We start from the raw sequence: 14,920 nt of genomic DNA, 5'->3' as shown, positions 1-14,920 counted from the left end.
TCTTTTCTTTTCTTTTCTTTTCTTTTCTTTTCTTTTCTTTTCTTTTCTTTTCTTTTCCTTTCTTTTCTTTTCTTTTCTTTTCCTTTCTTTTCTAATATCTCCATTGCTTAGTAAAGTGTCTGGTACATAGTATAGACACTTAAATGCTAGTTAAATGACAATGGGATCCATTAGAGAGAATCTCCCACTACTGAAATTCATTCAGCCTGCATGTTGAGGTTTGGTGATTCTTCATTCTTCCTCCTCCCTTTTCTTTCTCCATTATGAAAGCAAGTACATATCCTTGAGCCTGATATTTCCTTGAGAATGTTCTTAAATATTTATTTACTCTTTTGTACTTAAGTTTTCTTTGCTTTCTTAAGTTAGCAAATGTTAAAGAACTTAATAAATCTTGGTAAATCATGGATACTATTAGTGAAATGCACCATTGATAGGAAATTAGGAATGTTCAGGAAGGACACACAGCTAGAAAGTGTCTGAAGTCAAATTTGAACCCAGGACCTCCTGTCTCTAGGCCTGGCTCTCTATCCATTGGGCCACCTAGATGTTTCTAGCGAAGATAAATTTTAAACATATTATTTACTATGTTGAGATTTTTACCTATGGCTTAACCTGACTTTAAAAAGGAAGGAAACAACACTGTTGATGCAGAACTGTGACTCGATCCATCCATTTTGGAGAGCAAACTGGAATTATGCTCAAAGAGTTACAAATCTGTGGATATGTTTTGACTCATTTAATAACACTATTTATTTCCTAATGTGATCAGGGAAAAAGAAAAAAAACCCTATATGTTCTAAAATACTTACAGCATCTCTCTTTGTGGTGGCAAAGACTTGGAAATTGAGGAGACACCCATCAACTGGGGAATGGCTGAACAAGTTGTGGTATATGTTTGTGATGGAATACTACTTTGACTTAAGAAATAATGAACAGGCTAATTTTGGAAAAACATGGAAAGACCTACATGAAATTATGAAGAGAGAAATGAGCAGAACCAAAGGAACATTATATGCAGCAACAGTAATATTGTTTGAAGAATGACTTGTGTATGTCCACCTCCAGAGGAAGAACTGATGAATAGAAACAAGTAAGACATTTTACATGCACATATCTTTTGTCAAATAATGCCTTCTCTAATGGGAGGAGAGGATGGATGGAGGGTGTTAACTGGGCACTTTAATGTAACAAACAAATAATTTTTTAAAGGAAGGAAACAATAATTATTAAGCACTTTCTATGTGCTAGGCAAGGTATTAAATGACATTTACAATTACTAACTTCTTTGATTCAAACAACTCTGGTAGATAGAATGGACAGAGAAGAGAAGTATTAACTTGAGAAGGTAGAAAGTCAAGATGAAAACTTTTGCATTGTTCTTTGATGGAGTTGAAATTGGGGCATTCTCTCAACTCTGGACCTGTTTTATGGCTGACCATCTAGAGATGGAATTTGGATTATAACAGTGGAATTTTTAGGCAAACATAGAGAAGCAAATAGATACAACAGCATAATGTTTATTAAACTCAAGCACTCTAATTTTCAGGTTGGACAAAAGCTTAGTATTCAGCAAAAACTGCAGGAAAAATTCTAAATTTGTCTGGCAAATATCAGGTTTTTTTTCATGGACATCTCACAATCTCTACTAAAATAAGCTCTATGTAACCAGAGATAAAAGGTTACAGCTTCAACAAATTAGAGGGTCAAGGAAGAAATTATCTTTAGATTTTATGGAAAGGGAAGGTGTTTATAATCAAACAAGGGATAGAGAAAATCACAGAAGAAAAGACACAATTTTGATTACACGAAATTAGAAAGGTTTTGCAAAAATAAAATCAATGTAATTAAAATGAGAATGAAAACAGTTCACTGGGGAAAAAGTTTTTGCCGCAAATTTCTCTGATAAAGGTTTGATATCCAAGATATAAAAGGAAATCATTCAAATATATGATAAAACTGTTACCGAAAAGATAAATACATAGGCAGTTTCACTAGAGTTCAAAGAAAGAGGAAAACAACTTATGTACAAGAATATTAATAGCAATTCATTTTGTTTTAGCAAAGAATGGAAAAATAAGAAGGTACCCATCAAATGGAGAATGACTGAAAAATAGCATATAAATGTGAAATGTCATATATGTAAATGTCTGTATGTGTAAATGTGTATCCCAAGACCCATTGGTATAGGACTCTCCTCAGTGGTGGAGATCTATACCCTACAATGATGGAGTGGAGCAGAATTTGAGTTCTGTCTCTGAATCTCTCTAACTTTCTTTCAAGACTCTTTGGCCTCTACAGTTGCTTCTGAAGCTTGTAACTTTCAGCTTTGAGAGAGAATATGAATGATGCCAGACTCCACCTCCAGGTTGCTTCTGGAAAAGATCCTAGGGTCCAGCTGATATAAGAGGAGCTAGAAGTATCCATCATGTCCCTGTTCCAGCTTGTTATCCTAGAGATTTCAGAGAATTTTCCCCTTTGGCTAAGATCTGGGACATTTTCAGTTGAGTTACCTCACTCTCAATAGAAGAGGTCCTTCAGTGTATTGGCTTGTATATATTTTCCTATCTATACTTTTTATGTTATCTGTTTTGCTATTGACTTGGATAAATAGATTTCATTGCTCCTTCCTATGTGTGTTCATTGCTGGGAAAGGAGTGAAGCATTGTCTATAAAGCTTGGGTCTTCTTCTCCCAATTAATGAACAGCAATGAGAAATTTGCTTAAACTTGAAAATCACATCCCCTAGCTTAGACTAATAATATTTAAGAGAGAAGATAGATATAATTCTGGTATAGGGGCATCCTTCTTTTGGAGGAAAGCAAGATTTTGGCCTCAACTTCCTGCTTCTCCTCTTAGCAGGATATAAAGTCTCCCTTGGAGAAGAGAGGGGGGAGAAGAGGCTAGAGATGTCTATTCTGCCTCCCTTCAAACCAAACAACGACACCCCCTATACTACATTTGGGGGACAGCATTTGCTCCAATAATCATAATATTATAAGAAATGACCAAAGGGGTAGTTTCAGAGAAACCTGAGAAGATTTAAATAAATTGATAAGAGAACCGAGCAGAATTTGTAGAATTTATATAATCATATCGTCATTATAAAGAAAAACAATTGAAAAACTTAAGAGATTTGTCAAAGCAATGAGCAACAGACCAACAGTGGATGAATCATAAAAACATGCTACTTACCTCTTGATAGAGAGGTGACAGACTCCTAGTGCAGAATGAGATACACATTGCTGGGCATGGCCAATGTAGGGATTTATTTTCCTTAACTATGTGTATTTATTAGGAGTCTTTTTTCTTAAAAAAAATTGGGGGGGGGGCTTGAGAGAGGAGAGTGTAAGCAATGGAGCTTCTAAAAAAGGAAAAAGAAAAGAAAGAAAATAATAATTGAAGCATTTTAAGAGATATAGAAGAGAAGAAAGATCAGAGGGAAACACAAACCAGCAAGACAATTTTGAATGTTATATATATATATATACATATATATATATATACACACACACACACATATATATATATGAATGAATCCTTACATAAAAAGCAAATTGTACATAATAGAGGTGTGTGGTTTCATGTACAATCCTCTTTTTCTGTTCTTATATATGGAAATGCTCATTTTATTTGATGTTTGTTAAATTAATTAAAAATGGAGAAAAGCAAACGAAAAAAGAAAATTTGTGATACTTGTGTTAATTCTCATTATTTACATCTCAATTAATGCTTTTCCACTTGTGGGCAAAGCAGGAAATGGGGCTATTGAGTTGAGGGGAAGCTGAGGGAGGAGTGTCCACAAATAGATGCTTATTCAAATGAAGAATTCCCAGGATCATTTTGTTTTGTTTTCAGTTAGCAGCCATTATATTTCCTATTTTTCACTTCTCCATAGATTTAACTTACCATTTCTCTTTCTTGTAAAATAAATGTCTAGAGACAGAGACTAGAGTCCAGAAAGCTAGTGAGGTTTAATCATTACCTAAAGGCAATATGAATGACCAGATAGTAATTTAATTTACATTTAAAATCCATTTTCTGCCCATTTCTTTTTAAAAAGCAGCTTTCCAGTAACATGTACTTTTTCTTAGGGTTGAAGAGAACTCCTAAAGGATAGGAGTAGTGACTGATGTGTGAATTTCTCAAAACCTTTTTTCATCTACATACAGCCTTGCAGCACCAACAATATAGGTCCAGAGCACAATGCCTGTTTGCTTCTCCTGAAATCTCTTATCAGTTGAACTAAAAATCAACAGTCACTGGTTTCCTCCTATCATGCCAGCTGTTAGAGAAGACCTCATTTTTTTTTATTAGAAAGTACTCTGGCTAATTGGATTATTTATCACTGTACACAGATCTATCTTTTTATTTTTATACGTGGCTGTCTCCCGGCCAGAACACATAAGCCTGCACTGCTGTCTAGTCTATGAAAACATCCTAGTGAAAAAGAAGTAGCTATCTTTTTTTAGGGCATTTGAGGTTGTGGTGGAGGTTGCAGGTGTGGAGAATTGCCTGTATACCATAGTCACACAACCAGCAGAGTGAACAGAGAGCATGAAGTTTGAGGGGAAGGTCAGGTTTGGGAGAACGTGGCCATTTTTGTACTGAAAGTTATAATCATGAATCTGAGAGATCTTTCCCATGGATTGTGACTTGAGGCATCTGGGAAACTTTCACAAAGTTGTAAATGTGAAGAAGCCTTCCTGCTTTCTTCTTACTGAAATTCCATTGGTCGTTTTCCATTTTGCTGGCCACTACTGTTTTGAAGGAGGAGCAGAGAATAGAGGATTAGGGCTTTCTTGTTGGCCAGGTAAAGAATGGTTAAGGACTGAAATAGACTAAATGCTGATTGAAAGAATCTCAGACTTGCTTCCAATGCCTCAATATTTCTAATTAAGCCATTAGAAGAACCTGCACTAATGTCAGCAATTTGTTTGGCAAGTGTAATTTGTAAGGAGAATTGAATACCGAGTAGCTACCTCTCTAAGAAGGGCTATAGTCTTAACTGTTTGGCTTTTTTTTTTCCTCCTCTCTCTTTAGAGCATAAATATGAGATGGCTTTTTTTTTTTAATAAGGTGCAAAAACCAGTGAACTCAGATGGGAATGAGAAGAGGGCGGGGTTGAAATGAAATGAGAGAGGCCTTATAGGGTTGGTTAAGGGGAAGAATTTGTCCATTTTTAACTTACCACTTGTCGTTTTTCCTGCCCTTGTGGCTGAAAGAAACATACTATAGTTGGAAAATGGATTGGTGAGTGTTGCTAAAAATAGGCAGAAAAAGGATTATTTTAGTTTAGAATCTATTCATTTGTTTGTTGTTTTATTGGTCTATAGTTTTATTCATTACTAGCCCATTATGAATGCTTGAGAAGTGGGGACAAAGGGGGGAATTTAGTAAAATAATCTGAACCTGGGCTGGGTAGTTTATTGAAAAGACAATTGGATCTGATGGAAGGAGGGGAGTTGGGCAGAAGAGCTCTCCCTACATGTCTGTAAATAGAGAGTTTTTGCCTCCAAAACAGGAAACCAGAGCAGCCCAATGTTTTGTACATGTGTCCTGGAAATGGATACACCGGGCAGTGTTTAGAATAAATGAAATGAGACAGATAGAAAGAACTTGCCTTCCCAGAATAGCTATGCCCGGGGTATTAGAATCAGAGAAGGGTTTGGTAACCATCAGAAGGAAGAACAATGAATTTAGGGAAGTACAATGAGACTTCCTCTTCTTTCAAAAGAGCTTCATTCTCTGGTCAGTTTGTGAAGGGAACCCTGTTGTTGACTGAGCCCTCCCAGTAGTGTCTGACTAAATGGAATGAAAACCTCAGCTGTTGCCTCTCTATAAGTTTTCTGAATTTGGAGACACCTGAGTCAGCCTTGGATTTCTACCCCCTTTTCTTCATGTAAGTAAAATGACTCCTTGCTCTATGGATGAGAAGCAATCGCTGGTTGTAAACATCAGGGTTCCAGAGCTGTGGGCAACCCAAGCAAAGTCTGAATTTTCACTGGGGTGTCTTCTAAAGGGTGATTCTTGGGAAAGCAAATCTTCAGCTCGGCCCATTGTAAACCTGCTATTACAGCAATAGGCAGAAAGGGGAGTACTGGAGGTGTCCTGAAATTGGGGGCTTGTCCGCCGGGCAATCACTTGAAAGGGCAGTGCTGTGTACTCAGGGTGTCTCTCTCCTGCTCTGAAATGGATGGAGTATTGAGAGCTGTTTGGACCATCCTCTGTGGGGCTCTTTCAGACCGGCACAATGATGCATTTGTGTGTGTTCTGTAAAGTTCATTTGGGGGAAGTGCAGCAGAAGCATCCCTGTCTGACCGAATGTGTGTTCTTTGTGCCTGATTTGCTGCCCACCCTCCTCCCCTCCTCTCTCCATCCTGATGCTTACAGTTGGTGTGGATTTCACTTCTAAGCAAAATCAACATGCATGAAGAACCATAGTAGAGACTGAAAAGAGAGCCAAGCACAAGCATGATGCTGCTTGTTTGAGAGCTTTGGGAGCCCCTCTTTTACTTGTCTCTGTGTGGAGGACATTTAATTATTGGAGAAAGCATTAGTTGTGACCTTTCTCATAATATCTTGGACCTTAATTGTATTTATAATTATTATTAATTAGTTACTTCCGTTCCTTGCTGAGGACACTACCACCTACCAACCCCCCCAAGATTCCAACTCTAGGATTATCTTTGACCCTTCTTTTTCTCTCCCCCCTCTCTCCTTACATCCCTTCAGTTGGCAAATCCTCTTGATGCCACCTTTGAAGTGTCTCTGGAAACTTTCTCCTTCTTTTAACTCAATCTGTTCCTATCCTGGGAGAGACACTTGTTATGTCTCTCTGTACTATTCCAAGAGTTTCCTAATTGGTCTCCCTACCATCAGGGGCTCCTCTTTTCAAAATATGTTTCACATTCAGGAAAAAATAATCTTCCTAAGTTCATAAATTTGACCATGCAACTGTCTTGCTCAAAAATTTTCAGTGAATTCCTTGTTGGCTGTAGGTCTGACTCCAACCTGTCTTTTAGATCTAATTTCATGTTTCTCCCTTTTAGAAATTCATTTTTGGGCAAGCTGGAATATTAATTATTTTTCCTCATCTTGTATTGGCTTCATCTGCTTCTGCTTTCCCTCATTCTTGGAGCAACCTTTTCACACATCTCCACATGCTCAAATCATAGGATTTGGTTTCTAAGGTATCTTTTAGATCAATTAATGCCCTCCTGTGGTAGAGATGAGGATACTGAGGCCTGGAGGAGTCAAGTGGCTTGCCTGAAATCACATAAGTAGTAAATAGTAGAACTGGAATTTCAAAATCAAACCACGATTCCAAATTTACCGCATCGTTCTCTTCCTTCATAGAACTACTTTCTCTATGAAGCCTTCTTAAATTTTGTGAAAACATTCTGAATTGCTCCTTCAGCTTAATCATATTCCATTGTGTCACCCAGTCTTGTGTAAAAGTCTGCTGCTGTCCTTATTAGATTATAAGATCCTGAGAGTCAGCCTGTACTCTTTAGGAAAAAAATTAAATCTTGTATCCCTAGTGCTTAATACAATTTTTTTGAAATATAGTAGTTGTTTAATCAATACTGGTTGAGCTGAATTCACTGGAATGCCTTGTATTTGCACAGCATTTTTCAGATTAGAAGATATACTTGTAATGCAGAGCTCATTGAGTCATCCCCAAAGCTTAATAGAGATATACCTTTCACAGGGGACTTTGGGGATGACTCAGTGAGCTCCCTGTTTTATAGATCAAAAAAACTGAGGCTCAGAAAAATAAGTGTTTTCTTTCAACCCACAGGGTCAGTTAAATGGAAGAGCCAGGACTTAAATGGAGATACTTTGATTTCCAATTTAGTTCTTTCTAGGATGCCAAAGAATTGGAGGATTTTGAATATGAAAGGAATCTTACAGATAAATTCTCCCTTTGTTTTTACAGATGAGGAAACTGAGGTGTAGCGAGGACAAGTGACTTGCCAAATGTCATACACATATTTATTACTTGTAGAGTGGTTAACATACATAAGCGTTGTCCTAGGCAGTATATATAGGGAACATGTACACATTTAAATGAAGAAGACCTAATGCTTGCTATCTAGGAGTTTAACTTCTTATATAGTAAACAAATATAGTTTGAGATTTAAATAAATAGTTTGAGAAAATAAATTCTTTCTCTTTCAATCAAAGTGAGGGAGGAAGAGTTGGAGTTTAAGACTTTAGCTCTCTCTTTCCTTTGCTCTCATTTTTTTGTGTGTGTGTGTGTGTGTGTCCTGTTCGATGACAAGAATTAAAGCTTGCCTTCTCTGCAAAGTTGCATGTTTTGAGTATTTGGGGTGGGTATCTACTGCATGAAGCAAGCATTTATTGTACAGGATGGAAATAGGAAAATAGGAAGTTTTCTGCAGAAGTAGGTTGGAGCAATAAGAGATAAAGCAATTACTTCACAACTCTGTTGCCTGAGTCTACTTTCCTTTTTGCTCCTCTGGGTCTCTGTAAAGCTCACTTCTGCTTTTGGCTGGAGCCAAGGGAGTGTTCTTGACAGGTTCATCACAGTCCAGCAGACAGAAAAGGATCTGAATTTACTTGTCTTTTTTTTTTCTTTTGCCATTGAAGAAGACTACTGGGGCGGTACTGTCATCAGAGCTCAGAAACAATAAAGACAACCAGGTGGCTCTTGCCTTATCTTCCCAATCTACAGTGATTCCTCTCTGGTATTAGAGGGCAGTGATGGTGAAAGAGGAGCATAGGGCATTGTTGAGAAAAGGAAGAGAAGTCACTGAAGAGTCCATTGATCATAACTCCTAGGCCAGGCAAGGGCAAAAGGATAGTAACTGTTGTTTAAACCAGATAATGTTGGTGTCCCTAAAGATCAGAATTTGTTAAGGGCAACTAGGGGGCAGAGTGGATAGAGTTGGGGTAGGGGTGGATCGACTTAGGTTCAAGTCTGGCCTCAGATACCTCTTAGTTATGTGACCTTGAACAAGTCACTTAACTATTTGCCTTGCTCTTACCCTTCTGTCTTAGAGTTGATACTAGTGCAGAAGGTAAGAGGTTTTTTTTGTGTTTTTGTTTTTTTTTTTAAGAAAAATGGGGTCTGTTATGATGTGACATTTTTTCTCATTCCAAATATAATTCAATATGATCCAAGTAGGCTTGAACCTGAATCTTTTGTGGGCTTATCTTCTATCCTTAGATATTTACTAGTGTGTGACCCTGGGCAAATCACTTAACCCCATTGACCTCAGTTTCCTCATCGGTAAAATTAGTGGGAAAAGGAAATGGCAAACCACTCCAGTATTTTTCCCAAGAAAACCACAAATGGAGTTACAAAGAGCTGGATATGACCAATAGGCGACTGAACAACAACATACTTATAACAACGTTAAATTTCAGTTTGGTAACACAGCAAAGGCAAGTGGTTTCTTTAGGTTTGGCAGCAAAATAAAATGAAGAAGGAATTGTTCTGAGAGAAGCCCAAGGTTCAAATCCTAAATGAGCAAACTTAATTTAACAGAGATAGTAGGTTGACTATATATTCATATTAATACAATGGCGTTGGAGTCAGAAGAGCTTCCTTTGCATCCCAATTTAGTAATTTACTAATTGTGTGTGTAAATCACATCACCTTTCTGGAACTTAGTTGTCTAGCTGTGAAATGAGAGGATTAGATTAGGTAATCTTTAAGAATCTTTTCTGGATCTCAATCCTATGATCATATGGCTGTCATTGGTGGAGGATCTGGGATCAAACCCTGAAGTTGTTTACCAGGTTTTTGAGACAGAACTGGAGTTCTGGCGATGATTTTCATAAACATTTGGTAGAGATGAGAAAGTAGGTTTATGGGTGAGTAGTTACTGTTATCTTCTTTACTATGCTTCCTATATATAAGCATAATCATCACAATAATAACAAAATAAGTAGCACTTACATACTACTTTAAGGTTTGGGGAAGGATTTTACCTGTTTTCTTCTTTGATTTTCACATCTATACTCTGAGATAGGTGCTATTATTAATCCCCATTTTACTGATGAAAAAAATTGAAGCTGAGGTGAAGGGACTTGTCTGGGTCACACAGTTAATACAAATCTATGTACTCTACTATGCCACTTAGGGTTTGAGATTTTTGGGAAGTATTTGTATATTTTGAGACTTGGACTCTCGTCAACACATTGTATCACTTCTAGGATGAATCTCCTTTTTTTATACTTTGTCTAATCTGGCTGCTCTTCCCGTCTTTGTTTAGTGCAAATTCCTTCCAGTTTCATAGTTGAATGCTCTCATGATAATTTGACTTCGTGGGACTTCCATCAGCTTTCTGTAAACTTTTTTCCTTCATTGTTTCTCATCATGTTTTAAACCCATTTGGCATATAATCTGCCATTCTCCTCCCATAGATTGTATAAATAAAAGCATATCTTAACCAGCATTGCCTTTGGCTCCCATATTTCTCCTCTCAAAAACAAGATCAAAAAGACTACAATATGTTTTTTATTGTCTTTGGGTGTGTGATAAAAACCCCAAATCAAATCAGCAAGCATTTATTAAGTTCTTCCTATTTAACAAGCACTGTGTTAAGCAGTGTGAACATAAAGACAGTCCATGCTCTCAAGGAGCTCACAGTTTAATAACAGAAATGATATCTAAAATAACTATGTATAAACAAAATATACACAGGAGATACTAGAAATAACCTCAGAAGGAAGGCACTAAGGTTAAGATGACATGGAAAGGCTTAATGGAAAAGGTAAGATGTTAGCTTTTAAGGGAAGTAGGGAAGCCAGAAGGTGGAGATGAGGTGAGAGAAATTTCAGGCATGAAGGACAACCGGTGAAAGTGCCCAGAGTTGGGAGATGGAGTATCATGTTTGAGGAATAGCAAGGAAACCAATATATACAATATATAAAGTGGGTAATTGGAAGGGAGAGTAAATAGAATGGGGCCAGGTAATGAAAGAAGCCAACAAATCCTTTATTAACCAATTCAAGGAGAACCTTTGGACTATCTGCTACAACTCCCATTTGTCTTCTTTCTAAGGAAGAGTCAAAATTGTTATGATTCTATTCTTCTGGCCTGACGGTTCTGAAATGTTTCAGTCCTAGGTTCCCATTGCACTTCTGTAGAATAATGGGGACCACTTTTGTTCATTTGGTTTTATCTGTTGATATTTAGTGCTTCAGAAATCAAAACTGATTAAATTAAAAATTAGAAATAACGAGCTCATTAAATTTTAATATAAATAACATTTTAATGAAAAATGGCTATATTTTCCAGAAAAAAAAGGTTATTTAGAAGAATGGTGTTCTTTTTTATGGGTTAGCTAGGTGGTTCATTGAATAATGTACCAGATTTATATTCAGGAATACCTGAGTTCAAATCTGGCCTCAGACACTTACTAGTTGTATGACCCTGGGCAGGGGATTTAACTCTGTTTGCCTTAACTTCCTCATCTCTAAAATACGCTGGATAAGGAAACAGCAAACTATTAAAATATCTTTGCCAAGAAGTCTTCCAAAAAGGGGTCCTGAAGAGTCACACATTACTGAAAATTACTAAACAACATTATTTTATATGTTTTTGCAAATCTTTTTAATGTCTGACTTAATGGAGGACAGCTACATTCTTATGTCTGTCTCTATATCCACTCTATTGTGACATGTTGTTTGGTTGAAGAATATAAAGAAAATTTGGCCTCAGACAAATATGTGGTTGGAAAAAGGGAAAACTTAAAAGGCAAGTAATGTTTTAGTAATATGAAAATAATTTTGACCTCACAGATGCCCTGTAAGGGTTATGGGTACACTTTGAGAACTTATGTTCTAGTATTATGTTCACTTCTACTGGACAATGATAATAACAATAATGATGGTAATGAAAGGCAATGTAGTTCAGTAGATAAAGGGCCAGTCTCAGTGTAAAGATTTTGTTTCATGTCCTGGGAAGAGAAAGTACTCAGCTTTTATACAACATCTCCTATGTGCCTGGCACTGTAAACTAAGTTCTTTGCAACTAAAATGCCATTTGATCCTCACAACTCTGGGAGGTAGATGCATGCTATTGTTATCCTCATTTTATAGTTGAGGAAACTGAGGCAAACAGATGACAAGTGACTTTCCCAGGGTCACAGAGCTGAATTTTATTTCAGGTATTCCTGACTCCAGGCCTGTGAGTCATTGGGCAAGTCCCTCTTCTCAATGCCCAAGGCAAATTTCCAAGATTATATGTTGCAGAATAGTTATCAATTTCCACCAGTAAAAGAAATTTCCTTCCTAAGAGTTCTTTATGCTCGAATTTGGTGGGTCCATTATTCCCCCACAACCCAAGAGAATAGTCATGATAGCCTTAATAATTACAATAACAATATTTTCATAACAGTAATAATAGCTATATAATGCTTTAAAGCTACAAGTTTATCTCATTTGAGAATGTTCACATACCACTCCCATCAAGAACTTTTCTCTTCACCCTGACTTAATCCCTTCTCCTTTTGAATTTCTAAAGAACACATTGTGCCTCTCATTTGATTTTTATAAAAGCTCTGTCTTCTTAAGGTAACAACAGATCTGCTGGGCCCAGCAGGGCTCCCTTATTCCTTTAGCAGGTCCTTAGCTCCAGGCTTATACACAGCTTGGATGGCAGTCTCTTCTCTAAAGAGAAAGGTTTGGTTATTTGGATCTTTACATCTCCACCACAGAACCCTGGGGAAAAAATCACTTAAAACTTAGATTTGGCTCCTTCCCTAAAACAGAGTAGAAATATCCTTGCTGTACAATGAAAACCGTGGGTAGGATAGCTATTTATCCACACACAAAAAACTACTCTAAAGACAAATGTCTTACCAGTACACAAGACAAAGACTTAAAGCTCAGTATAGTAATCTATAATCTAGACTCTCCAGGGAGGTTGGTCATAAAATCATGGGTCATTTTGTGGTACCTTTGAAGAAGCATTTAACTTTCATCTCATTTCTGTAGTATCTGAACAATTCCCTGAAGGTCTGTGTCTTATAGTAAGTCAAGTCAATCCTTGAATTCATTCACCTGTCTATGGCCATCTTTTCTTCTGAGAATCATTGTAGTAGCTGAAGGAATGGCTAGCATCCACTAAGACATTCAATCTCCTGACCTCCTAGACTTATAAGGTTGCCTCCTAGGGCAGAAGCATAGATCTCAGGATTGCTGTTTGATCTCCTATGCTGGGGAACAAAATACAAAGCAGAAAAGACTCTCACGCTTAGGCTTGTATAGGCATCAAAAATTCTATCTGACACGTACAAGTACTAGAATTGGGGAAAGGAAAGCCTTTTTCTTCTGATGATGGGAAGTCCCAGAGAGAACATTCCATACCACACATTTTAGAGAGAAGAAAAGTAGGTGATTACCAGTGGCCAAGCCTCTTTTCATGCATTCCTCTCTCCTCCTTTTGTTATTGGGGAAAAAAGGATTATTGTATTATTCCAAAGTGCTAAATCTTTCTGCATTGATCCAAAGACCATATGTCCCATCGGAAGTGGCCTGGGACCTCTTAAATCCAGGGGACTTATTCTATGATAGTGGTTATTTTTTGTGTATCATTTAGACCACACAGTATGCCATACTTTATACAAAGTAGTCACATGATATTTGCTCAAATATTGGAAATAGCTGTCCTTTATATCATAATTTGTCCAGGAGAACAATATTATCTAGAATAGAAAAAGAAACAAGGGGAAAATATCTGTACAACTTCCTGATGTTACTTATGATGTTTATCATAGTCATTGTAGCCACTTGTAAATATACTAGAAGCTGATTTTGAAAGCTTTCCATAGCAGTGGAAGTCATCTATGGAAACTAGATTAAAAGGTATTATGTACTTTAAAAAATCCCATTATCTAATGTAGAGGTTTTAAATCTCATTTTTGTCATGGACCTCTTTAGCAGTCCCATGAAACCTATTATTTTTTCTCAGAATGTTTTTGAATGGATAACATAAAATACATAGGAAACGAATTATATTGAAATATAGTGTGCTCTCTCTCTCTCTCTCTCTCTCTCTCTCTCTCTCTCTCTCTCTCTCTCTCTCTCTCTCTCTCACTGTCTTTGTCTCTCTGTGTCTCTCTGTCTGTGTCTCTGTCTCTCTCTCCCCCATCTCTCTGTCTCTCTCTGTCTCTGTTTCTGTCTGTCTCTCTTTCTCTTCTTACTCTCTGTCTTCATTGATCCTAAGTTAAGAATCTTGATCTAATGAGACTGACTTAGTCATTGACTTGTATAGCAAGTGTTCATGTTGTCTCCACTTGAACATTTTCACTTGCTGCTTCCTCTAAAGGAGCTTATTTCACTTTTGAAGAGTCCTGGTTTCTAGGATGTTATCCTTTCTTTGAACTAAAATTTACTTTTTGCCCTCTGGGACCAAAAAGAACAAGTCTAATCCCTGTTCCAAATGATATCACTTCAAATATTTGAAGTCAGGTATTATGTGTTCCTTAAATCTTCTCTTCACGGGTTAAAGATTTTTAATTCTTTCATACGGTTGTCTTGGATTTTTTTGGTGTTCTCACTATCTTGATAGTCCTCTTTTGGATAAATTCTTTTTTAATTTTTTAATTTCTAATTTAATTAAATTCAAATTAAATTAAATTAATTAATACTTTAATTTTCAAAATTCATTCAAAAACATTGTGAGAAAGGAAAATAGTTTTCAAGAGACTGCTAAAGAGGTCCATGACAGGAATTTAATTAAATTAATTTCTCCCTTAAAATATTATGCTAGAAATTATAGAAACGGTGCCTAAACACAATACTTTATAGTCAATTTAACCAGGACTGAGTAGAAGGTAACTATTCCAACCTTGGTTTGAAAATTATACTTCACTTAACACAGAATAAAATCCTTCTTGGCTCATATTGAGTTTATAGTTCATTAAAATCTCATTATTATTAT

The sequence above is a fragment of the Gracilinanus agilis genome, chromosome 4 (genome assembly GCF_016433145.1).
Source record: "Gracilinanus agilis isolate LMUSP501 chromosome 4, AgileGrace, whole genome shotgun sequence".
Taxonomy (NCBI): Eukaryota; Metazoa; Chordata; class Mammalia; order Didelphimorphia; family Didelphidae; genus Gracilinanus; species Gracilinanus agilis.
This window is presented reverse-complemented; position numbering follows the sequence as displayed.